The following is a 27,948-nucleotide window of genomic DNA, read 5'->3' on the forward strand; positions in this document are numbered from 1 at the left end:
TGAAGTTTAAATTTCCCTACATCCTTCAGAGGTGGAATATCTGAACCTTTTAACATGAGATATCACGTGCACACTCTGCCTAAATTTAATGAACCTCTGAAAAAAGTTTTACCAAAAGTTAAAGAAATGTAATAGAAGGGGGGTGGGGGGGTTATTTGGTTTTGTTATGTTTTGCATGTTGTAGAGCAAAAAGAAATGTCAAATCATTTAGCAATATGATGTTGCATGATAAATTAGAGCATTTTTCTGAAGTATATTTAATTACAAATTGGCCTGAGCTTTCAGAAGGACAGAGCTTATAGACAGATGTGTCCTGAATATGAAACATTACTATATTAATGATGTATTAAATCATTTTTATAAAACAAAAACCCACTGCTTCTAGAGTACATAACCAAGTATCCACAGCTCTTCATATATAGTATGTGAAAGAGAGGGGTTTTTGTTAAATTTCAAACACCAACACGTTCAAGGGAACGGAAGCATCTAACTAAGTCTTATAAAGATCTATGTCTTCATTCATTTATCCCATAAATATTTATTGAGGGCCTACTAGGTCCTGAGGATACAGCAGTGAATGAAACAAAGTCTCTCTTCTCCTAGGGCAGACATTCTATTATGGGGAAGCATGATAAACAAAAAGCAAATATATATGCAATAAAATGTTGAGGGATAAAGTCTCTAAAAATGAGAAAAGAAGAGCAGCTGTGGAGTGGAGAGAAGAGGAAGTAAGTGGGGGAAGGGCTTATGAAAGTGGTTTGCTGTTCTCTTACCTCCAGCCATTAGCCTCTAGAGTGTTGAAACTGAGAAAGAGCTCTGGGTTAGGAGGCAGGAAACATGGGCTCTAGGCACAGCCTTCTCAGCAAGGGCTCATCTTTGTTAGGTACATTTATATTCAAGATCTTAGGGAAGTCTGGAAAAATGACAAGGCCTCAGAGATTCAGAAACTGGGAAAAGATCCTTTGGTACTGTTTCTCTGAAGGCCAAGTCTATTGCTTTATTGGGAGGCAGAGAAGAACGTGGGCATTGGAAGCAGAAAGACCTAGCTCAATCTCTTCTTAGCTGTGTGACCTCAGGCAAGTTGCTCATCACTTGAGGTCGGTATCCTCATCCACCAGAGAGAGAGAGATACCCACTTAGGAACTTTCCATAAGAATTAAATGGGATCACATGTGCAACATTACTCAGAGCTTGGCTCATGGTAAGCACTCAATAAGTGGGATATGGTATTATTATAGTAGATAACAACACAGTGACTAATGCCCTCAAAACAGAACCAACAAGATTTTTTTTTTTTTTTAATTTTCTCAAGAGGCCCCTTCTTTTTTCTAGGTGAAATAATCCGATTATGGCAAATTGTGTTCCTTAGGCAGGTGAATGGTACCTATTGTGTTATAGATTAGTCTACTAAATATTTGTGTTTTTAAAATAACAGAACCCATTTGCAGCTATTCAGATAAGCAAAAGGGAAAAAATCCACAGAAAACGAATGCTAGTCATTTAGTTACTAAGTACAAAGAATCGTTTACAATTGCAGGGGCCACATTTCCCTAGATTTAGACTCACATGGGGAGAGCAGCCATGGAGAGAGGGCAACCCTGGGTACTGAGTGGATGTGTTTATATAGGATGACTATATCCTATAAATATGAATATAAAAATAAACTTTAATTTTGATTCCTTTGTGGATTATTATTACCCAGAGCTCTCTGGTAATGCTCACAGAAATAGTTAAGCGTTGACTTGAAATATATTTGTCATTTACATATCTTGCTCAGAAACAAAGAAGAAAGAAAGAAATAGAGAAACATTTTTAAAGCTTTGTAAGCAAACAACATGCGGAAGAGAGAAGATTAGCCATTTGGCAACAAGAGGCATGGACAGAGGAAAGTTTATGCCAAGAATGTAGCCAGAATATGACCTAGGGACACGGTGTATTGGGAGAGAAGGAGTTCCCAAGAAGTATCTCTTACATTTGATCCACGAAGCGACAGGTGTTCTTGGAAATTGGATCCTGTGTTTGGCTCGGGCCAAGTCCTCTGTCAAAACAGAAACAAAGGATTGGAAAAATCACCACCACACTGACAATTCCCATTAACCTCTGGCATGGAATAACACGCTCTTATCTACCAGCAACTGCTGCCTTGTCTGCAACCCGCCTCTTATCTTCATTTGCAGGCCATGGAATTACCCTGGCCTCTGAAAATGCACCAAGAGCAAATATTGCTGCAACCTGAACCTCTGGGGTGATTAAGAGCCCCCTGAGGCCCAGAGAGGAGGGTTGCAGATAAATGTTTATCTTGATAAGTACACATCACCCTGCCTAGGCTTTTTAATCGAGGCCAGCAATGGTTCTTCTTTCTTCAGAAAACTCACAAGGATTAAATATCAGTCAAGCTAAGAGCAGAGGGGAAAAGGGGGTTGGGGAGGGGCAGGTAGGTAGAAGTGTGTTGTCACATGCCTGTGGCGACCCTGCTGTCTCAGCCAGATATGAAATGTGATTGAAACAGAGGTGAGAGCCTTCTTTTGCCCCTAAGAAGTCTCTGAAGTAAGAACGGCCAACAGAGAACACTGGTAAATCCCTCACCAATGACAGACATCCCAAATTGGTATGGACTATTTTATCTGGGCATCCGTAAGTCACTAATCTCAACCCAGTAATATGAGTAGTCACTTTCAACCGATCAGAATGGGCACACAAGGAGAAAAGTGCTCATATATTTTAAATAAGAGCCCAGAATAATCACCGTGCACCCTTTTGCCTACAGGGGATGAAATCCTAAAACAACCCTAAGCTTAGAAATCATAAACACCATTCTTGGCTAGATTTGTCTACTCATGTGACACCATTTTAGAAACCACATGGTCTATGAAGGAAAATGTTATCACAAAGTAGCAGATGTGAAGCCTTGAAATGTCAAGTGGATTTAGAGAATAACCATATTCTTAAATGGCAACAGGTGGCCTTTACTTTTCATATTCATTTTAGGAGAGAAGATCACAAATGAGAACACACTTGCCCTGTCAAGGTGATGAAGAATAATCAGGCAGAAGGTGAAAACATAAAGGTGACAAGTCAAAACATTTGAAAAGGTTAAAAAAAATTGTTTTCCGTGATACTCAGTGGTTTTCAGTTCTTCATAGGAGATAGTACACATGGATGCATTGTGTTATTTCAAATATGATTCCTTTTATAAAGTAGAAAATATAGGTTTTGCAGAGAAGGGTCAACATGTATTTCATGAGCAAAAAAAATGGAGGTAGTAGAGAATGAACAACAAAGAAATGCTTAGGTGACAAATATAGCAGGTATCTTCTCTACAGCCTAATCCAACTCATGGAGGAAAGTTGAGTTTGTCCACATTTCAGTGGATTTACAGATGACCCATCTGGAAGAAAACCAACTTGCATTCAGCAAAGGTCTCATTGTGAAACTACATCGCTTGGTTTTATGCACAAGTCTTGTCTTACAGCTCTTTACTGACCTTGTTTTCATTTGGTCAAATCCAGCCATTTTACATCAGCAAACAATTTTCTCAGCACTCAGTATGATGAACTAATAATGTCTTGTGCTACCAAAATAGAGAACTTCAAGATGAAACTCTTGAAGCATCTAACCCCATCTTCTTGACAAGCCGCAGTCTTGCTTGATAGGCATTTTCCACTGCTTTACTTAGCCTCATTTTAAATAGATCAGAGTCTTTCACTGCCTAAGACCTCTTGTTGCTCAAGAAGTGTCCTTTCTTACCTTTAAGTGTACACTGGACAATGTTCATCCCATTGTTTTTATTCACTGCTTCCCACCAGTACCCATTTTGTCCCCAACAAAAGTCGGCATGGAGAGAGGGAGGAAAAAGGAGAGAGAATTGTCCGAAGGCCTTGAAAAGAAAAGATATACAGAGTTGAAGAAATAGGTCCTAGCTCTGCTACAGAATTAAGAATGCATAAAGTGCTTTATAATCATCAGCTACTTGATCCTCTATAGGAATGGATGAATTTCCTACCTAGTACCCCCAAGGGTTGTTGTTTTTTTAAGATTTTATTTATTTATTTGACAGACAGAGATCACAAGTAGGCAGAGAAGCAAGCAGAGAGAGAGAGGAAGGGAAGCAGGCTCCCCACTGAACAGAGAGCCCAATGTGGGGCTCGATCCCAGAACCCTGAGATCATGACCTGAGCCAAAGCCAGAGGCTTTAACCCACTGAGCCTCCCAGGTGCCCCTGTCCCCAAGTTTTAAAGCCCTTTTATGCTTTCTTTACTCCCACATGTAATGTCTCACCCCACTACATTCTCCAGGTGTTGATTCCCACAATTGAGTTGACTCAAGACAAAATAATCACAGACATTTTGAAAGAGTATTGATTATACCCATTTGATAGTTAGGAATAGTTGTTTTTTTTTCCTACCAAAAATTCCTAAAAAGATTGTATATCTTGGGTTATTCATTTTAATGACTTTCAATTGATTTTCTAATTATTTTATTGTATAACTAAATTCTCAACATGCTTACTCATTGCAATGAATTCACAGGTTAGGCAAAACAATGCTTATCTTTTGCTATTGTTGCATTCTTGTCATGTTTAATTAGTTATAGTTCAATGATAATAAGTAAATTCATCTTAAATAATAAAATCACAGGTTAGAGTCCCATGACACAATGATTTCTAAGGTCCAGAGAGATCACTCAAAATTCTAAGATCTTTGGCTTTAATTTTCAACAATTTTGGAGTAGAGGCATGAAGAGACCAACAGTTGGAGAGACTCTTTCATAAAGAGAATTTATAGTAGCTAAGGCTCCATCTACCATATTTATGCCTTGAGAATTAATAACTCAGAATTCTTCTAATTTCTCCTTTCCATTTCACATCATTTCCATCCTGTATTCCTTTTAGTCATATGTATGTTTTTACGGGAGAATATAAAAACACTAAGAATGGTAATAAAAATAATAATAATAATCAGCATTTAGTGGGTGTTTTCATCAATCCAGCTACTAGTTTAAATTCTTTATGGGATAATACATCTCAACCTAACAAAATCTCCGTAAGTTTTATTATTATGCCCATTTGTTGAAGAAATTAAAGTACAAAAGTTTAACCTCATCCAACCACAAAAGATGGATCCAGAGTCTGACTCCAGAGCTTAGATTCCTAAACACCACACTTCATCCCTCAAACAGCAAGCTAAATTGATACCATCTATTATTCCCTTGGTTTTTTTTTTCTTTCTCAACCTTTATTCAACATTAAAAAGCAAACACTAGTAGCAATTATCTGAGTTGTTTGCCTTCAAATACTGCTAAGGCCAGAAGACAATTTCTAAATTGTCCTGCCTAGTTTTACAAGTTTTTATGCGTTGAATGTTATTTCACTCCAAATAAAATGATTATCACTTCAAAATGCTGTGCTTGGAAATAATTGGCACTACCTTGTCCATTTCTGAAATCAAAATATAAGTTAGGACTCCTGATTAACTGTCAAAGCACTTACTGCTTTGACAGTTAATCAGGAGTCCTAACTTATTCCCAAAGAATTGTGGGAAGGTATCTTACACTGACATTGACCTTGGAGAGGATTAAAACATCAACAAAATAAAACACGAATAAAAAGTATTTCAGACATCAACTCTTTCCTCCTTCTATTCTCTCCTTTGTTTGGCTGCCTCCATGAAATCTACTGCCAACAGTCTAACCCCCACAGCTCTCTCCCCTCTCCAGATTCCTGCAGAGTTTACATGCCACCCTTACCTTCACTGTCATTTCTTAAAATTGTTTAGTTGCTGAATGGTACCATTCATCTCCCCTCCCTATAAACTCCTCTGAAGGTTTCTTGTTTATTCTCAATAGGTTGATTGTGATTACTGTTTCTACAACAAGAAGGAACTCATGGAAATCATCTAGTAGAACCCATTATTTACAGAGGAATTAACTAATGCTAAGAGAGGTTAGAGGGCATATCATAGGTTATACAACTAGTTAAGGAACAGATTAAGTATCGGCATCTAGATGTTTTTATTCCTGATCCTGCCCTCTTAACCCCAAATCAAGGTTTTCAGCTAAAGAGAAGTCTTGCAAAAGAGAGATGGTACAGAAGTACCTGGCTTTTTCCACATATTCATATCCACATATTTAAGCAAATTACATAATAGGGGCCTGAAAATGAAAAGACCATCAATAATATTTAAGAACTTAAATAGGAGATTTAAACATTTTTAATCAAAAAATTTGATGCCAAGGAATTAGAGTCAAATATATAGGATGATGAATTTAGTCCCAGATAGCCTGATGGGAACCTCTAAGCTACTGAGTGGCGGTAAGGGCTTAAATACAATTCATGTCTATTTTAGCAAATCACTTCACACAGTCTTCCATAATTACCTGTTGTTACAAGGATTAGCAATGATTTCAACCATTCCCAAAGAGTGTTGCTTAAAAGATCAATATTGAGTTGGAGAGAAGTCCCTAGAATAGCGCCACAAAGCTCTGTTTGGGGTCCAATTCTCCTGAATATTTTAATCAATACATCCGATTAAAATGTAAAACATGTGTCTGTAAAAAACTTTTTAGACTAAAACAATTCTGGGAAAGATAGTAGTATAATGGCCAACAAAATGAAGTTTCAAAACCAACTCTGCAGGCAGCTATGTTGGGCTGAAATGAGTTAGAAGAAATACAACAAGTATGAAAGAAGATTCTTCTATTTAAGCTTTGAAAAAAATGGAAAAGAAACAACTAACCAAATGCAAAATGAGAGGCCCAGCTTGAGAGCTATTTCTTTTTAAAAAATTCATGACTTTTATCTCTTCACTGTCTAAACTCTCCTTTTCGTCAAGAGAGTATTGGGGATGCTGCTAGGAACTAAATATATGCCCCCCAACAATCATGTGTTGAAATCCTAACTCCCAAAGTGATAGTAAGTGGAGACTTTGGGAGGTATGTAGGTCATGTGGATGGAGCCTCATGAATGGGATTAGTACCCTTATAAAAGAGACCCCAGGTGCGCCTGGGTGGCTCTGTCAGTTGAGCATCGATTTCGGCTCGGGTCATGATCCCAGGGTCCTGGGATTGAGCCCCATGTCTGGCTCCCTGCTAGGCAGGGACCTCTTCAGGCTCTCTCTCTCTCTCGTTCTCTCTCAAATAAATAAAATATTAAAAACAAAACCCAGGGCTCATCACAAACGCCCTCCTCTCAGTTTATTCTCTATAGTTAAGAGTCTATTAAGAAACAGAGAGAGAGAGAGAGACCCCAGTGAGCTTTCTCTTACTCTTCCATCATGTGAGGACATATTGAAAATATGGTTGATTGTGAACCAGGAAGTGATTCATTCCATTGACATGATCATTCTTTTGACATGATCATTGCACTGACATGTCATTCCATTGACATAAATCTGCCAGCACCTTGATCTTGCACTTTGCAGCCCCTAGAACTGTGAGAAGAAAATGTTTGTTGTTTGAGCCACCCAGACTTTGGTATTCTGTTATAGCAGCCCAAGCTGACTAAACAGATGTCACACAAACAGATAAGCTAGACTCAGAAGTGGGTGGTGCTAGATCATGGCCTGCAGAGCTACTTTGAAAAGAACAAATTTGGAATCCAGCCATGCAGAAGTCTACTGGTGTGTCACACAAAAGGCACTAGAGAGAACAGATTAAAATAGATGCAAGGTCATAGGCCATGACAACAAGAAGTCAGGGTGGCGCTGTTGTGTGTGAAACTTTGAGAAGGTGGCAGAACTCCTGAGGTATTAGACTGGCTATGGGCCTTTGAAAGGCCATGACCTCCTACAGAAAATATGCCAACAGATGAGTATAGCTGTGTTCTAGTAAAACTCTATCTGGACACTAAAATATGAACTTTATATAATTTTCACAAGTCACAAAATATTCTTCTTTCATTGCCCCCTACCCACTGCCCGCCCCCCCCACCCATCTGTGAAAATGTGAATAGTAGAAATACAGCCATGGGCTTTAGTTTGGCAACTCTAGTGACAGACCAGAGTTGAATGAATGAATGAAAATGATTCATTAGGTGTTTTAGGGAACAGAGATAGATAACACCAGGAACAATGGAAGATGGACTTTAAGAGGAAAACATATTCTATGGTAACCCAGCTATTTTAGGAAAATTCTGGGGGGAAATGTTAATCTGTAAAAAAAAAAAAGAAAGAAAGAAAGAAAGAAAGAAAGAAAGAAAGAAAGAAAGGAAGAAAAGAAAAAGAAAACACTAAGAAAAATCACAAATATGCAGCATGAACCTTGGCCAAAAATTTCACCCCAAGAAATATGGAACTGCTTCCTTCAAAAGAGAGGAATTTCATCATTCCATAACTTTAAATTCCATAACATAAGTGGAAGCTTAGATCAGGAGGTACACATGAGAGTTGAACCTAAGCAAAGGTCAGAGGATGGCATCTTTTCCAGAACAGGACTGGATTCTCGGTTATATTATTTCAGACTTGCAACAAAATACTTTTTTTTTTTTTCTGCAGAAGAAAGACTTTTTAGAAATAAATAAAATGAAATTCTTTCTAGAACACATTGGATTACCATATGGTTAGTTTTTTGTTTTTATACCAACTCATTTGACTATTTGATCTCATTCTTTCTGTTCTTAGAAGTTGAATGAAACTTAGCAGCAAAAATGGCAGCTGTCCCCTTGACGAAAGAGAAATACAAGAGCACAGATAATGGGTTTCCCTATTAGATGTGCGCTTTACATGGAAAAGTTTTAGTACCATGGAGTTGCCCAGAATTGAAGATTTTTCCCATGAATGATGTATTTCAATTAAATACTTGAATGCTCTTTCCAACAAATATTGTGTTTATGTCAAATATGATGTTTTAAGTATGGCATGTAGTTTACTAGTTTCCAAAGGAACATTGTTAATACAAATTCTAGGGCAAGAGAGACAGTCTGGTTTATATTACTCTGCAGAGTTTGCCATCATCCTCTTTACATTAAAAAATAATGAATCTGATCTCATTTGTAGGTTCTTAAAAGCAAGCATCACGTGGCCACATGACAGTATGAAGCCACGGCTCATAAATAGTAAATGCAAACAGGATTTACTTACCTTTTCAAACAAGTACGACTGAAAGCTTTCTGGTTCTCCAGAGACTCAAACTTCTTTACAAAAGCTTTGGAAATTCAGGGGCACAGTATAAAACAAAAGCCTCTGTGGACTGTGGTAGATCAAGGATTTGTTCCCCCATACCATCCCCAGAAGGCTGCCAGTTGTTCTACAGTTAAAATAATTTTTAAGATGGAAAAATCTGGCAACTGTGAAAAACCTCAATTCACTCTTTTTCTTTCTTTCTTTTTTCTTTTTCTTTTTCTTTTTTTTAGTTTTACAGTGTTCCTTTTTTCTGGAATAACTTTGGAAAGTTATGGTCATTAAGTTTAGCGTAGTACTTATATTAATTTCCTAGGGCTGCCATGATAAAGTACTGCAAAATGGGTGGCTTGAAACAACTTAAAATATATTCTCTCACAGTTCTGGAAGCCAGAAGTCCAAAGTCAAGGTATCAACAAAGCCGTAGTCCCTCTGAGGCTCTGGGTAGAATCCTTTTTTGTCTCTTCCTAGCTTCCGGTGGCAGCCACCAACCATTGGTGCTACTTGGCTTGTGGCTGTATCGCTTGGATATCTCGGTCATCACACAGCATTCTTCTCCCTGTGTCTCTTTCTCCTCTGCTTATAAACCATCAGTTATATTGGATAAGGGTTCACTTTACTCCAGTAGGATCTCATCTTAACTAATTCCATCTGCAACTACCTTATTTCCAAAAAAGTCACATTCTGAGGCTCTAGGAGTTAGTTTCGACGTATCTTTTTCAGGGACAATTCAACCAAGCCAGTACTTAAAGAAATCTGATCCCAAAAGATTTCAGGCCACATCAATGAACTCTGAACAGAGGCCAAGACCATATCAACAAACATTCCTACTGAACCCTTTCATGCAATAATAAGTCTACCTGATTCTCCCTAAGCACTTTTTCCATCACAGGTACTGTCTACCATGTCTCTCTTGCTAATCCTACTACTATACTACAAGGTAGTGGTTTCATTTCAGGTTTACAGATGAAGAAAATAAGGATCTGAGAGATGCAATGATTTGCCCAGTGTCAAGTCAAGAAAGCAAGAGATGCAGCAAGATTCAAATATAGGGTGTCTGATCAGTAAAGCAGTGGGTACATTTACAGAGTCACATGGTTAAATAAGTGCAACATAAATTATTATTCATTGACAGTGGAGTGGTATCATTAGGAAGGGCTGTAAATGTTCAGAGTGTGGGCTGGAGGTCTTTATGATATTTTATTCTGAACCGACCCCCAGATTAGTATTACATTATTGAACACTTAAAATCTGCTAGGATTTATAGCAGACACTTGGGATACAATATTAAACAAGATGTCCTTTCTTCCTACAAGATGTTCAAAGCCTAGTAGATTAAAAAGAAAAGTATATGGACAATCAAAATTTGGTGTAATAAGATAATAAGTATGTAACTTTTATCAGGCCGTTAGTCCATTCCTGGGCCTATTCTATATTTAACAAAGTACTCCTTCTTGAGGTTGAGTTTATGGACAAACTAAATTATGCAAAAAGAAATTAAAATGTTGTATATATGTGCTATCTGATGGAAAAAGTGGGGCTTACAGATTAGCCGAAACACTGGGAATATTTTTTTAGGTGGTACCTAACAATATTTTTTAAACCTACAACTTATTACCTTTAATACTGCTTCAATGTTTTTCGGTGAATTGGTCTCTTGCAACATAAAAGGGAGTAATAAAAATTGAAATTGTTTTTCTTAGTTCATTTCCGATTATCATAGTAAACAGTGAATTCCATTCTTCTGTGCATTTTAGATCAAATACCAAACTAGCTTATTGCAAAAAAAGTGAGTAGGAAGCGTTAAATCTTTTATATAATTTTTAAATACGTTTTCTGTCTGTAACTCAGTTTAGTACAGTGGTGGTTTCTGATGTTCAGTGAAACATAAAATTCATAGGAATATCTTTGTATTTGGATTTGCTTTTAATGTTGTTATAGCTTTTGATTACTGTACTTGCACTTATGAATACAACTGCATACACATGATTTCATTTTCAAAACATCTATTAATAATTTACATAAAGAAATAATTTTTGTTCAATTATATGTTTTATAATTTAATTGTATTATATATGTAATCTGACACACAATGAAGGGTAAAAGTGTTTCTCCAAATCACATTTTTAAAGTTTAATTTTTTTAACTTTAAAAAAAAAAAAAAAAAAGAACAAGTTCACGCATTTCTCCCAGCCTCTACCCCACACCTCTGGCAACCACCAGTCTGTTCTCTGTATCTAAGAACTTGGTGTTTTTTGGTTTTGTTGTTTGTTTGTTTGTTCGTTTTAATTGGTTTCCCTACTATTCCAAGTATAGCATTCCTTTTGAAACCTGTCCTAAGCCAAAATGAATTAAAGCAAAAAAAGGCAATTACCTTTAATTTATATGGGAAAAAAAACTTTCGCATGCCCCGACCACAAAAATAAACTCTCCCAGGCTTTTCTGATACTTTAGGACACATCTTGCTAACAAGTACACAAAATAAATCGAGATAAAGCACAGATGCTCCCAGATACAGTTCAAAGCTAGGTAGCTTGATGCTGAAAACTGAGTACAGCTCCCAGGGAAGCAGTTTGGTGGTGCCCTTCCTGCTGCGGGGGTGTGTGCTCCCCCAAAAGGGCTCATTGCAATACAAATGCAGAGTGCTGTTTTTGCTTTTCTCTTTTTTTCACAAAAGCATAAATCCTTTTTGGATTTCTTTCAGCTAGTGAAAACTACTAACGGAATTCTTTCAGAGAAGCAAAGTGGTGTAGTTCAAACTTTTGATAGTGGGGAATACCTGTGTTTACTTTTAGGTTTCACATATAAAAGAGATCATCCAGTAGGTCTATCTCTGACTTACCTCACTGAAGATAATATCCTCGAAGTCCATCCATGTTGTCTCAAACACCAAGATTTTATTCTTTTTACAGCTATATAATATTCCGTTGCACATATACACACCACAGTCTCTTTATCCATTCATCCATGGACGGACGCAAGTTGTTTCCATAGCTTCGCTGTTGTAAACAATGCTGTGGTGAACATGGGGGTGCATGTGTCTTACACAAACTTGCTATAAACCCCAGCCTTGATGCTGCGAACCACAGCAGGGAGGGAACTCACAAGCCAGAGCTTCTCCCTCGATAGCAAAGGGTTTGAACCCTATACCAAGCGTTCCAGCTTTTCAGACATACCCTTGAGAGACAAGCCCCCAAAACATCTAACACTGAAAACCAGTGGCTCATATCTGGAGGCCCACAAGACTGAAGGAACCTGAGAAACAACTCTGAAAGACCTTCTGTGCTTGGACTGATCTACCCCAGGGCCCTGCTCAGAAGCAGCTGATTGCACTAGACTAAAGTGAAGTTTCACCTCCTTACAATAAAGTGTTGGCCCGAGGGGCAGGCATGTAATTAAACACACACACCGAGGAACCTGCTAGAACATGCTTTAGGATGGATGCTAGCAGGTGCCATCTTCCTCCTTTCCCATTACTATGCTCCCAAGCACCAGTATTTCCCAAAAGGGGGCTTTTACATGGTTTTTGCAGCCACCCCCTAGGAGACACCTCTACATCACCTGGCTAAATCTAGCAGCCTGTGGGGCTTACCTTTGTGGACCCCTCAGGACTGTAGCCAACGAAGAAACAGTTCTTCCTCTTCAACAGCTACCACTGCAGGGCACAGCAAGAGACAACAAACCCCGGAGCTTGGTGTTCGTGTGAAGGAGACCTTTTAGCTCCTGGCTGTGGCCTGAGCGGCAGGCTTCTAATTAAAAAGGCATAGAGGGGACTGACTATAATCCCTCCCAGAGACCAAGGAGGGTGGAAGCTGTCTTCGAACTCATCCTACACCATGCTCTAGAGTGCCGATGTCTCCTGGAGGGAAGATTTACCTGTGCCTGGTGTCCTGCTTTTTATGACCGGTGCCTCACTTTTTGTGGCTGCTGACTTGGGGACATCCTTGAGCACCTGGACGTGGTGGCTGGGAAGGTTTGCATTCTTGGGTCCCAGGAGACTGTGGCCATCAGAGAGATGGCTTTGGGCAGGGCTACCACCCTGGGAAACTGCACAGGCAGTAAACTGAGGCACACCACTCAGTCTTTCTGTGAAAGAGGCTTCTTTGCTTGTCCTGGAGCTTTGGTCTAAGGGGGAGCCTTCAGGTTTGGCACACATTTCGTGGCTTATAAGCTGCTCTCAAAGAATAGGCTGTTAGAATGCCATCTTGGTGCTCTGCCTCTGCCTTGCTCCAGCTCACTGGTATCATCTAGGAAGGATCTTACATGCTCATTTGGAGCCCTGGTTTTTGTGGACTGCCACCCAGACAATATGACCAGATTGCCTGGCTCTGCTGGCCCATAGGGTTTATACTTATGATCCCAAAGGACTGTATTTATTTTCATAGTTTAAAAGCTGTTGCTTAAGGGTATGTCTTGCCTGATTCTAGGTGCTGGGATCCTCCCTCTGGGGACACTGACAGTTCTTGGCACATCCTTTTTTTTTTTTATTCTGTTATGTTAGTCACCATAGAGAAAATCATTGGTTTTCGATGTAGTGTTCCATGATTCATTCTTTGCATGTAACACCCTATGCTCCATCTTTAACTCCTAGAAAACTATTAAAAATATATTGGGCTACTTAACAAGCACAAAAGTTTGAGAGACAACAAAGAACTGATGCAGGGTTGAATGATAAATTTCATCTCATAAGAGGCCACTCCTTCAAGACTGGGTGAGGAGGCACTATTTTAAATCTCCATTTTATAGAACAGGAAACAGCATAGCAATGTTAGCTTTCCCATAGTAACATTGCCAGAGAGTAGCAAAGCTGGTTTTAAACCCACAGAGTGGCTACAGAATTCACACCCTCAGCTTTAAACTCTACTGTTTTCTCAATAAAATATGGAAGAGTAGAAGTAAGCTCAAAGGAAAGGTGTGCAACCAAGGCTTTAGGTTAGGCGGGGGGTACCTTGTAGGGCAAGTAAGACCTAAACAAAAACCTAGAAGAGAGTGATTCATGGCAAATTCAAAGACTAGAGAGAAAATGCATATGATCTTGTCTTTCTCTTGAGATTGTTTTATGTATTAAATGGGACAAATTAGGTAAAGCCTTACTTCAATGTCTAACAGTTAGTCAATGCTTGATACATTTGAGCTTCCTTCACCACCACCATCTGTATCCCTGGGCTGATCACCAGCAAGATGTGCTATTGGAGGTGGGATGGAAGGAGATGAATTAGATCAGAATTTCCCAAGCCAGAATGGTTAATGGAAACACTTAGGAAGATTTAAAAAAAAAAAAAAAAAAACAAACAACAACAATGAAACAGATTCTGGAGCCCTACTGTAAATTAATGAATGGACAGCTCTGAGGGGTGGAATATAAGAATGTGCATTTTTAAAAACAGCTCAGGTTTGCTATTTGGGGACCACTGAACTCCATGACTCTCATCTTTCCAAGCTTGATGTGCTATGACTCCAACCTGAACAGTTGATCTGGAATGTAGAAATTCGGAAAAATTGATGCAAGTGGAAAAAAGAAAGGCAAGAACATTAATGTGTACCAAAGACAGTGAAGAACTCTCTGGAGCAGTTATTGTGGCACAGGATTATTCTGATGCCACTCAAAGTGGAAGTCATCAAATGTTATTTTAAAAACCACACACAAAAAAATCACCGTCGTATTCAAGCGATGCTGAGTTTCAACCCAGGCCTGATACTCAGTCCACCTATGAACCTGACCTCACCTCTCACCACATAGTTGAATCTTCTGAAACTTGTCTTTCCTTGTCAGCCTCATATTGTTCTTCAGTTTTGTCCACAGTGAGGGTGCAAAGGGCACTCAGGGATTAAGTACATCCAAGAGTATTTGATATATATGATCCTTAGTAATTGCATTTTTAAATGTGTGATAGAAAAATAATTACATTGTGAATATTTCCTGTCTTACCTTCCTTAGTTTCTCTCTAATGAGAATTCCATCTAGGATTTTTGTGATGGAAAATCTAGGCAACAACAGTATTCTTAAAAAGTCATAATTTGCTTATGGAAGAAAAGAAACAAGTAGTAGAAGGAAAAGGAATAAGATATTGAAAACAAACTCTTGCTTAAGGTATAAAAGAAAAACTTGGAATGTTGACAGTGAGAAGAGAAAAATCTTAAGGTCAGCTATTTATCTGAGAGATACTGTATTTGAGAAAACTAGGGGAAGATGATTTTAATGAAAAAAAGGAAACTGATGAGACTTTCAGATGCTATCTGCTTAGACATTATTTAGGAGATTCAGTAAAACTACAATGGACTAAATTACTTTTGATGGATGGGTTGTATTTTTCTTCTAAGGCAACACTGACAAGTACTGGACTATGGAAAGTAGCAGCTTTTACGTGGGTTATGTACATTTCAACACAGCCGTGCTGATTAAATCAGATCTAAAAGACTTGCCTGAAAGTTCTAGGAGCCAAGGCACCCACATGCCTTCTTTACTCAAATCTCAATCTAGATCTTCATAAAGCAAAAGCACAGATCCAACTACCATATCTCAAGGAAAACAGTAATTTCTATTTATTTATATTCGTTAATTTGTCTGAACACAACTGTATTCCTGTTCAATTTTAAATTTGAGTTTGTGCCATCTCTTTGCCACTCAAGTGTTAGGCAAATTATCGGTTTAATAGTATTTGCTAAAAATATGTGGACTCAAATTAACTATGTTCTAGGTAAAAGTAAATATAAAAGTAATTTTTTCCTGAGACCTAAGCAGGCTACATGGATATTTCATAGCTGACAAGGGAGTTGCTATGAGAATAAAACAGAGCTGGGTTCAAATATTATCTATTTAAGTTACTAACCACAAGATTTCAAGGAAGTTGCTAATTATTCTAAGCCTCAGTTCCTGCAGTGTATAGCAGGATAACAATATCCACCTCATGAAACCATTGGGATGAATAATGGGTTGAGTTTTGTAAAGTGCTTAGTGCTTAGAAAAAGCCAACACATAAAAAAGAACTTTGAAAAATAGACTTTGCATAAGCATAGGTTAAAAAGGGCACAAAATTTTCAACTTTCCATTGAAAGAACATTATAAATGCTGAATATGTGATAGACTTACCAAAGTATATCACCATCACCACAAATAATTGTAAGACATAACTTATACTTCTCTTCATTATGTAAAAAATGTAAAAATCACAATTTTTTATTAAGAAAATAAAAGATGATCAATTCAACAGCTGCTAATGCTTCAATTGCTCATCTCATGACCAAATATAAAATGTGCTCCTCTCTCCTTCAGCCCTGTCTCAAAGCATATTAATCATGTTCTACCTATGCTAACATGGGGCACCATAATCCAGGTGAGTCATGGGTAAAGTAGTTATCCAGTTTCTGTGTGAGTGACAGGTTCTGTCTGAATTCTAGCTTTCCTACTCCAAGAAAGACAAATCTGAAATAAATGTATAAGCCAAATCTTCATGTCTTTTCCACAAATGAGTGATCACCCCTCACTAATAATGGTAACCATTAGTCCATTTATTTTACTAAAAAAAAAAAAAAAAAAAAAGGCAACTGAAGTGTGTACCATCTACTTTCTCTATTCCACCCAAATAAAATGATAACCATTATCAGATTTGGTATTGCAAATGTATTTTACATAATTAATAACTGAGATGAAAACGGCCCATTGTTTCTCTTTTTAATGGGGCTGGTTCATCATGTTTAGTTGCGGCATTTCTCTTTGGCACCATACAGGCAGCAGGGAAAGAGATGAAACTTAGCTGCTCCCTAGGGAATAGAGGTTCCATCCAGAGAGTTCCAGAAGTTACTCAAGAGCACCTACCCAGTAACTGAGCACATGCATTTCTTTCATGAGGGCACAGAGAAGACAAAGCTCCTCTGTAATGGATAGGATGCCCCGGACATAAGTTCAAAGCATCAACAGAGAATTTAGCCTGAGGCCACCATAAATCCATCTTAGGAAACCTCCAGACAAATAGTGTTGTTCAGTCTCAAATTAACAAATGGAGTCCAGGAGTTTTTATTCCACTTAACCTGTCTCAATGGGAGTATGAAATGCTTCTAGAACCCAGGCAGCTGAATATGCTAAAACTTGCCACTCTGAGTAGAGAACCAAATCTCTCCACCAAAAACCATATAAAATACACATATGTTACTCATTTATCTTCACCTACTGGTTATATTAAGTAAACTGAGTCATTCTCATTACAGACTCCTGGCAGTCTATGCCAGTTGGTTATTTATGTCAAGTTCCAAGTTAAAGAGCCCCTCTAAATATTGGATTAGATTAGGAGAAATCTACTGAGTGGAGTAGAATTTATAAATTGAAAGCCCATGAGCAAGATGTAATTCAAAAACATGTAAGATTCTACTGAGCTCTTAAACACTTGAATTAGCTACCACCTTAACAATATTTTTAAATGAAATAGTTCACATGCAATTCTGAATCTCCAGTTTCTCTTAGCAAAACCAGATCTATAGTCTCACAAGATGACAATCTAATACTACTGACTAGTAGCTGCCCACTTTACATAGGGCATGTTTTATTGAATTTGGCACAGTTGCCACTGGGCTATTTTACTCACTTTTATCAGCCAGCCTTGTTTAGATATCTCTGTTTGTGATTGCTCTAGTAAAGATTCTGGCAGTCCCATGAGCCAAACCAGAAAAGCAACACAGGACTATTAATAAGATTTATGTCTGTCTTAGTGTGCTACTTGTTATATTTGTATCTTTCATAGCCCAGTGCCTTTTATAGAGTAGATGTCACACATTTTCATTGAATAAATGAATAATTTAATTTGAAGACTGCTGCTCATGTCCTGCGGAAACTTATCCTCCCTTGTTTTAAACACAATACTTCTTTTAATACAGCCCTGAGGTCTCATTATCACTTTTAGCAATTATAAACATTCTATAGAACCTCCTCACCCTTCTTCCACCCTGAAAATAAAATATTAGGAATGACCTCTTATAATCTATGGACACAAGTTCAGGACTATCCTTCAAGCACCAGAGGGAATGGTTCTAATAATGCGATTTGAGTAGATCTCTCCAATCTGGTTTAGGGGTTGATCCCAATGACCTGGTGATGAGCCATCTCTCAGAATCTGTGGTGCCTTTAGCCACAAGAGCATCTGGCCCGGCTGATTCAATTATCACAAGAGACCTAATGTGAAGACCATTACAGCCATTGTGCAACAATGTATGCCAAAGATGAATGAATATTTGATAAGAAATCAGTGGCATAAGTTGCCTGATTTGAAAGATATGGAGAGAGGCTGGAAAAAGAGAGATAGGGAATTAATACAGGAAGAGTCAAACTAGCTAATAACTGGTGACATTTTCCTTTTAAATGGTACGTTTAAAGAAATCTCTTTAGGATTTCCTAAAGGAGCAGACCCACTAACCTATTATGTTAATAGAAAATTCAAAATTACATAGAAGCTTATCTCGATTTGGCTATATGGGTTTATGTGCTGGCTTGTTGCTGCTTATAAACTCTAGGACCCAGAGTGTTGGTTTTGACATTTAAACTGAGTTTTCTCAGGCTCACAGGCGCAGAGGGATTTCTGCCTACTTAGCATGGCAAGGTATACATCTGTCCTCTCCTGCCATCTTTCCCTTCCATTAAATTTGCACATCGCAAGCGAATCACACAGGTAAAGGGACTAAAATGCAATAATTTAGGTAAGGGGGAGGCTTCAAAAAGATTGGATTTGAGTGAGATCCTTTTATTTATATAAGAATAACTTTCATGGTGGTAGACTTGCAGTTTAAAATAGAAGTAGAGGGAGGCTAGGAGGCTCACTTGGTTAACCGTCTGCCTTCAGTTCAGGTCATGATCCCAGAGTCCTAGAGTTGAGCCCCATGTCAGGCTCCCTGCTCAGTGGAGAGTCTGCCTCTCCCTCTTCCTCTCCCCCTTTCCCCTGCTCATGCTTTCAATCTCTCTCTCTCTCTCAAATAAATAAAATCTTTTAAAAAATAAGATAAAATGCAAGTAAAAATAAACATAATATTTGGTGTTTATTTTGTCCCCAGAGCCTTACAGACCAACCTCAGCACTTTGTGTTCCCAAGATCTGACCATGCTATGAAACTTTTAGGAGACATCCAAAATGTAAAAGTATCATGCTTTTACTCAGGGAGTTTTACAATTTTGTTAGTAACTTGGAACACACCCAATGGAAACATTTAAAGAGCATTTCCAGGACAATAAATGAAGCACAAATGATGCAAAGCTAATGTAGACAACCATGTATATAAGCAACTTCTTATTTTTAAGCCGGTGCCATATGTTTTCTTATGCAAAAATAGAATTTAAAAAAAAATGTACTTTCTCTCTGTGCCAAGGCATTTGTACCCATATTATCTCATTTAATCTGTTCAAACGTCCAGGGCATAGGTATCCTCGCTTCTCTAGAGGAATGAGCTATGGTTCAGAGAGGTAATTTGTTGATGGTCATCATAATAGGGAGAGCTGGGGCCGTTTTTAGTTGCTCTCCGAAAACCCACTCCAGATCTCTTTGCACATCACAGCTGCATCCCAGGGCAGAGTTCCTCATTTTGAACGAAGGGAATTAAATTCTTCAGAGGTAGAGAGACTGTCCAATAGGGGCTATAAAACCTGTTAATAGGACCAAGTCGTCCCAGTTTAGTTAGAACCTTCCTGATTTTAACACCAAAATACCACATCCTGAGAAATAACTCAGTCCTGGTTTAAAACAGAAAATTGTGTGCACCCACAAGCCTTCAGTCCCAGGGAAACTAAGATGATTGTTTACTCTTCTTGTGGTGTCCCCATACACATAGGGACACAGTGAATCCCACTACCTGCTTATTTAACATCATTTCCCCATGTCACCACAACAGCCCATATCAGGTGCTCTAGTGAACCCTCACTGGCAAAAACGGCCCCTAGAATATAGTAGAAACCTAACAAATATTTGCTAAATCAGTGTCCATGTTCCAATTCATAGGCCACAGTGCTTTGCATGTATGCAGTCAATGCACCTACAGATTTGAACCAAATACCGGTGAAATCAGTCCCTAGTGAATTGCAAGAGTGATCTTAAGGAGTTAAAGAAGACTTAGGGGGAAGAGAGATGATCCATCCTGGTGGTGATGGTGGAAAATGGTGGATTGATTGCACGTTTATGAATATCACATCTCTCTCCCCTGGAGAATCAACTGGTGGAGCCACTTGTTCTCTCCTAGCCAGCAGCCTCCCCGGATCCCTTCTTGGCTGCCAACACCCGCTGAGTTGCACAGGACCAAAGGCTAGTGTAGGTGTCCTAGTGACAAGACTAAACAACATTTCTTAAGTCCCAGTGAACATGCCAGTAATTTAACATATATTATCCCAATTTAATACTTGCAACATGATGCCGTTACTATCATTATTCCCATCTTCTAGGTAAGTTAGTTAAAGCTCCACAGGGGCTAAATCCAGAGCCCAAGCTCTTAGGCACAATGACATAGGATATCCTAAGTTATCAGACAGTTGCTGGACATACCATGTCTAATAATATGGTATCTCACTGATTTATGATGTCTTCAGAGTGCCTTGGTGATAACAAGAATGTTATTATTTTCTGGTCATTGAAGTATGTTATATTCCAAAAGAATATGTAAACAGGTATGTGTACAATTTAAGGTAGCTTAAGTTCGCTTGTTCTTTCTTCTGATTGTTGGACCTTTGTGCTTGGATTTTGTAAAGCTGAGTTTATGCCAAACACTGCAAGCAGTTTCCCTATAACGGCATCTGCAAATACTCGCAACATAAAAACGTTTCCCTTGAAAGTCTCAAAATACACCCTTCTGAAAAGAAATCGTATCCACCTTTGTCAAATGTTCCCCTTTTTTCTCTTACCATTTCCCTTCCTTTTGTGTGAATTGGATGTTCTTGTACTAATATACCTAATTGAGGGATTCAACTAAAATGCAAATGTACATGAAGCCATAGTCCCTGGGTATAATATTCTTAACTACCGATAATTACAGAGAATATATTGGAATTAGCCAAGCACGACAGGAAAAAAAAAAACCTCTTTCAACACCTGTACTTTAATTTAATCTTGGAAATGCATAGAATCAAGGAATTTCAGCCCAAGAGAGAATCCTAGAAAAATATAGTTTGGTGGTTTTCTACTTTGGTCTACAGAGGCCTTGGGGCCTATTTAGTAAATGACCAGCCAACAAGACCCCATCAGCATCATCAAGGAACTGTGATTGGTGAAGGTTGAGTAGGGGCTCTGGCCATCCTAAAGGAGCACTGATGGCAGAGACTGTGAGTTGGCCCACCCAGCACCCAGTCCATCCCCCTTCTAAAGATGGCTTCCTGTCCTAAACAAGGCCTGGGTTCAGTCAAGCAACACATAGGTACAAGTGAGCTACATGAAAAGGAAGCCACAGGCTGTGGGTTCAAATCTGGAAAGGACCATGGCAGCATCTTAGGGAGGGCTGTGTAGAGTTTCTAGATTCCAAACCACAGTGTAGTAGGGAACGAGTGATGGATAGCAGTGACAATGGTGCTTTCACTAGACTAGGTGCCTAATGGTAGGGCATGTTCTCTGGCTGCTTTGTTCTTGGATGTAAGCATCCATGCCCAGCTCTCCAAAGACCCAAAGACTAATTGGTACTTCTTCGTAAATCTCTTCCTACCTAAACTATCTAAAGCAGATTTGATTGTCATAACCAAGAACCTGGACAAATTTGCTTTTATGTACTCATGTGGTGTTTCCTTATGATTTAATTTAACTAAAGAATTCCAGGGGGGAGTTTTGTGGTTTTTCACACATTTTATCAGCAACCTCATTTTTCACATAAAGAAATTGAGGTTCAGAGAAGTAAAACTATTAAGGGTAAATCCTAGTCTAGAATCTAATTCTTTCTGTAGGCTCACCAAGTAATGCTCCAGGAGTGACCAATACGTCCTTGGCAAACTATATCCCATATGATTGTTCAGCCCTTAAGAATCAACTAGGTGGCCCATGGCTGGCCCTTCATGCACACCTGTCCAAAAGCTCTAGTGTTACAAATTGACGTTTCCTTGCTTTTTACATTTCAACAATTTTCAAATCCCTAGCTATTGACTTTCAAATCTTATTATTTTGTGAATGTGACTGTTATTCTAATAAAACCTGAACAGTGTTCCTCATATTCTTCTTTCTGGAAGTATTAAGATATTTGGGGACAGTTGCTTGGACACAACTTCAATCTGTTTTATATTTTAATTTTAAAAATGTTTTCCCAACAGGTGTCAATATAGTAAAATGATATACACCTTTCATATTATATTATTATAGCATAGATATGATTGGACACTAGATTATACCATAGCTACCATAGCTAAGAGCAAGGGCTCTCATATCTGGGGCAAGTTATCTAAGATCTTTATTAAAATCTCAATTTTACCTTATCTTTAAAAAAATAAAAAAGAATGATAATCATACCTATTTCATGATATTGTTGTAAGAATTACATGGAATTCATGTAAAGATTGCACCATGTAGCTACATTTGTGGTGAGCCTAACATAATATACAGAGTTGTTGAACTGCTATGTCATACACCTGAAACTAATGTAACATAGTGTGTCAACTACAATTCAATAAAAAGTATTTGTGCCAGTCTAGCATATAATACATGCTTACTAAGAATTAGATGCTATATTTATTATTACTGTCTCCTGACTTTCAATCCTAGACTCTTAAGAGACTTTGAGAGAAACTATGCTATAGGACACTAAACCATTGTCCCAAGGTCTACCGTTACCTATTCCAGCCAGAAATAAGGGGGAAGACAGCAGGAACAGTTGGTCAGTGCACTCTATGTTAGACACCACCCACGTCATGAAGGCTGTCACGATCTGTGGAAACCTACCTCTCAAAGAGCATTCGACTATCATGGCATCATGAAAAAATAGTCTACATATCCCATAGTCTGCAAAGCTTTCTTGAACAGTTGATTTGATCTAAAAAACAACTCTATGAGGAGGCAAGCTGGACAAATGTCTTTACTCTGACTTTCCAGGGAACACATTAAAGCGAAGAGGCAGTTAGGGCACACTGAGAGGAATACGATTGGTCAGTGGCACACTCATATCTTCTGACTTTGGCCCAGGATTCTGTAGAGATTTGTACACATATAATGTGTGAATAACATATCTGAATAGCCAATTCTGAATCAATTTATAAATGAGAGTTTACACACTCAAAACCGTACAGGTGAGTAACGTAAGTGTGTGAATCAAGCTGGGTATAAGGCAATAGGCACAGTGTGACTGAATCATCTAAAAGTTTGTACCTCCCTAAAGGGATTTGCTTTCAAGAGATTTTTATGTAAATGTACAGACCAACTGGGACACTCATACACTACTTGTAGGAATGAAAAATGGTACCACCACCTTGGAAAGCAGTTTGGCAGTTTCTCAAGAAGTAAAATATATATATAAATATTTATATAAATACGTACTGTATGAGCCAGTCATTTCATGCTTGCATATCTACCTAAGAGAAACAAAAGCATATATCAAGCCAAAGACTTGAACACAAATACCCAAAGCAGGTTTATATGTAACAAGCAAAAACTGGAGCAACTCAAATGCCCATCAATGGTGAATTATGAACATACAGTGGTATATCTATACAATGGAGTTCTATTCAGCAACAAAAAACAATTAATACAACAACAGGATGAATCTCAAAATAATCCTTCTGAGTGAAAGAAATTCTAGAAAATACTTTTTCATTTATAGTGACAAAAAGCACATGAGTTTACTGAGTTGAGGGATGGGCAGCAAAGAAAAGGGCATGGGGGGTAGGACGGAATTAAGTACAAAAAGGCACAAAGAACCCTTTGAGGCTGAGGGATGTGTTCATTATCTTGATTGAGATGAAGTTTCCTCAAGTGTATATGGTCAAAATTGTATGATATGTGTAGTTTATTCCATGGCAATTATGAAAGTTTGTAGGGCAACTAGTATAAGTACTACAAACTGAGAAGCTTCAACAACAGAGATTTATTCTCTCATTGCTTTGAACACTAAGTTGGAGATCAAGGTGTCAGCAGGTTGGTTTCTTTTGAGGGCTCTGAGGAAGAATCTGTTCCGTGCCTTGCTGCTAGCTTCTGGCAGTTTGCCAGCAGTCTTTTGTTTATTCCTTGGTTTGGAGAGTGTCACCCTGATTTCTGCCTGTGTTCTCACATGGTGTTCTCTGTGTGTGTGTGTGTGTCCAAATTTCCCCTGTTTAATATAGATACCAGTCATAATAGATAGGGGCCCACCCAACTCCAGTAGGGCTGATCTTAACAATTACAGCTGCAATGATCTTATTTCCAAATAAAGTCACAATCTGAAGTAGAGGGGTTAGGACTTCAGCCTATGAGTTTGCGGGAGACACAATTCGACACATACCAGCAATTACACTTAAATAAAACTATTTATGAAAAAAACCCAATTAAACCCAAATGCAACTGTCAATTTTATGTAATAAAAAATTAATTAATTAAAAAATAAGTCATCTCTCAAAGTGTGAATATGGTACTGATGCCCAATCTCTCTTTCTCTCTGTTTCATTTTTTTACATTTTTACATGCTTAGACTACTCTATATTATAGGGTGACTCAATTTTCTATCCTTTTTTTCTCCCATCACTTTTAACTTGTGAAATTTCTGTGGACCTTTCTTTCTTAAAATGTGCTGAGACATCATCTGGCCTTCACTGGTGAGAAGACATCATTTATACATCAAAACCACTCTGTTTTTTTCTCATCAGCTCCAAGTATTTTAAGTGGCACTGCTCGGCATCCACATGTTCATAAACACAAATGTAGAACGCTGGCACTAGATATCATTTCTCTGCATTCAATTATAAGAAAGTCACTCAGATATTCAGAATATACTTATATTTATTTTTCATATTATTATTGTAATTAGAACAAATTCAGATTTCTGATAGCATCCTAGCAGACTCTTGAGAGTATATCCACAAACTTCTGGAAGGTCTGAGGATCCCAGGGAAGGTTACACTCTATTAGAGAAAGATTCCTGATGTGAAAATCTAGAGAACTAGATTTTAGGCTTGGTGCTCCTATTAACCAGCACTATGACTTTGGGTAAGGGTTTAAATCTACTCAGATTTCCCAGATGCTCTCAAGTACATGCTCTCAAGTACATTAGTGTTGTTGGGACTTGGATTTGCTCACCTGTAAAATGAAAGGGTTGAGCCAGATTATCTCTAAGTTCTTTTCAGTCATCACCTCCAATAGTACTTGCTAAATTGAACTGCAGTATGGACTTGCTTCTCGTGACTAGCATAAGTTTATACATCGCATGTCTTTCTGCAGGTTTTCTTTCTCCCAAAGTCACGAAACTCAAAAACAAAGTCCCTTTTCCAAAAGACAGCATGCGTTCAGTGCAAGGTTTTGGGCAAGGATAAAACGTCAAGGGCACAATGTGAATCAGATTTAAGAGAATAAGGTATTCCAACAGATGATTAGTCTGGTAGATGGGTACTTAGTTATCCATGAAAATGGAACTTGGGCAATGCCTCACTCAGAAGAGACTGTTAGCATGCTCAAAGATAAAAAGTGTGAGCATCTCTATAATAAAAATAAGATGAAACGAAGGCAAAATGCAGACAAACCTGACAGAGAAAGGTGTTCGATGAAATGTAGGGAAAATTATATGAGCTTCCGTGATTCTGCAGAATGTATATAAACCGGCTGCACTTACTCTACCTGCCAATCTCTCTTTTATAGCCTGGTAGGCCCCCTAGGGCCAAAAGTAAATGTGGATATTAAATTTATGATAATAGGGGCACTGAATTCCAGTGCAGTAGTCTCTAAGCATTTTCTTATGAAGAACGATTGTGAAGTCCCTTAAAGTTTTATGATTGCTGAAAGAAAAAGGGTGTTACTGAAAGAAAAAGGAGTATAAGCTGCTGATGAGGCAGCTGGATGGTCTTCCTCTCCCTGCTGGAGGTCTCTAGGAACTTCAGAAAAGTAATGTGTGACGATATTCAAGCTGGCAATCACCCAAGACCAGTTTTAAAAGGAAAATGATAATTGGAAAGCCCTGCCTAGGAGTTGTTTCAAGTATATTTAGTTTCCTATAATGATAGCCTCTTACTTGTCATATGATGCTGATTGTCATTTCCTCCCTCCCATTTTATCCGACTTGTGATTCGGACAAAGTAAGTTGAGAGTCCTTACTAGGAGAGAATGCTGTATTGCTAACATATGTAGCTATATTTTAATATGGATCTACAGATATAAATCTATATAGATTTTTAATACAGATGATATGTTGCAAGATTTCTTCCACACCCTTTCGGGCACATACCTGGTCTACATTCCCCATGTTCCCTGGCTTTTCTGTGCAGTCTTTCCTTGGGAGTTCTTGCTCACAGAATGTGGGTGGAGGTGATGTCAGCCATTTCCTAGCCTGCTCCGTAAAATTTGTCCATGTGGTCCTTTCTTCTTTCTCTCTTCCCCCAGCCTCTATGTGAAGGGAAAGAAATCTGTGGAAATAGAAGAGGAAGAAACGACTGATGGAAGCAGCCTAGGCCCTGAATGACCCTGAGGAGTCCACTCAACCAGGAACATGCTCCCTTACATGAGTACAAAAAGACTTGCCTTATTTAAACCACCGAGAGTTCTTTGGTTGATTTGTTCTAGCAGCTAGCATTCTATTACCTAATTTGTTAATATTTGGTGAATGCTTGCTATATGCTAGGCACATACACACCTCTTTAATTCTCACAAACCCCATGATATAAGTACTGTTATAAACGCAGAGCTTAACTTGTTCAAATTCACACAGCTGTGTCAAGCTGGCGTATAAACCTCAGACACACAAACCAAGAGCCCTAGCTCGTAACCATTGTACGATACCACCTATCTCAATAGAGGAAACATTACTAAGTGTAGTACCTGGCACAAAGTACTAAATTTATGTTAGCTCTTATTATACAGGGAAAAAGAGAAATCAAAATGGAGAGCAAGTAACTGAAAACAAAGAAACTTGATTCTAAAATCCTGTTATCAATAAAATATTTACAATATAAAAGCAAAAAACTTATGCGACCTTTTATTTTTCAGTAAAGTCTGGCTGCCTAAAGGTAAATAGTAATAAAAATAGAAAAAAAAGTCAATGTTAAATTACTAATCCAAACTATTGTATATGTTTCTATAACTCAATAACCAAAATGGGCATTTGTAACATGTATTTTATTATAATATGTCATAGCAAATAACTGATAAAGCCCTTATTTCTCATCAACAGAAGACTGGAATTATACAGTCATTAACCATTATAGTCTCCAAAGACTTTTTTTAATGATATGAAGAAAATGCTTATCATATAATGTGTGCTCCAGTTACATAAAGACACTCATTTATTTAATTTACTCAATTCAGTGATACAAAAATGTTTAATGAGTACTTAATACATGCTGCATGCTGGATTAGGAGTCAGCCATCTGGCTCTGGGCTCTGCCTTCAAACAGTATATACAGTCCCGCTTTTTAGTGTAGGCTTTATCTAGGGCTTAGTTGCCTTATCTATAAAATAAGGAAGTTAAATTAGATGCTCTGCAACAATTAAGTTCTGCAAGTGAAAATAGGATACTTGATCCCATCAGGCATCCTAGTTCTTGTATCTGCAAGGTTATAATTCAACTAAAACTATAACCGTGCCATACACTTACTAATGTGAGTTTCATTTAGGACAAAGAACCATCTTGGTCTGCCTGGACTGAGGGGTTTTCTGAGATGTGAGACTTTTAGGACTAAATCCTGAACAGTCCCAGCCAAACTGAGACAGTTGATCACCTTAGTTCCA

General features: G+C 38.2%; 1 long non-coding RNA gene across 1 annotated transcript; it reads right to left on the bottom strand.

Moving 5' to 3' along the window:
* Nucleotides 1-2,003: 2,003 nt before the first annotated feature.
* LOC116873612 lies at nucleotides 2,004-26,486 on the bottom strand. Its single transcript, XR_004383860.1, has 3 exons — nucleotides 26,450-26,486; nucleotides 23,581-23,615; nucleotides 2,004-2,038 (listed from the first exon to the last, which is right to left on the bottom strand). It is a non-coding gene; the product is annotated as an uncharacterized LOC116873612 (long non-coding RNA).
* Nucleotides 26,487-27,948: the final 1,462 nt, after the last annotated feature.

Source organism: Lontra canadensis, unplaced genomic scaffold (genome assembly GCF_010015895.1).
Source record: "Lontra canadensis isolate GAN:19392208 unplaced genomic scaffold, GSC_riverotter_1.0 scaffold34, whole genome shotgun sequence".
NCBI classification, from domain to species: Eukaryota; Metazoa; Chordata; class Mammalia; order Carnivora; family Mustelidae; genus Lontra; species Lontra canadensis.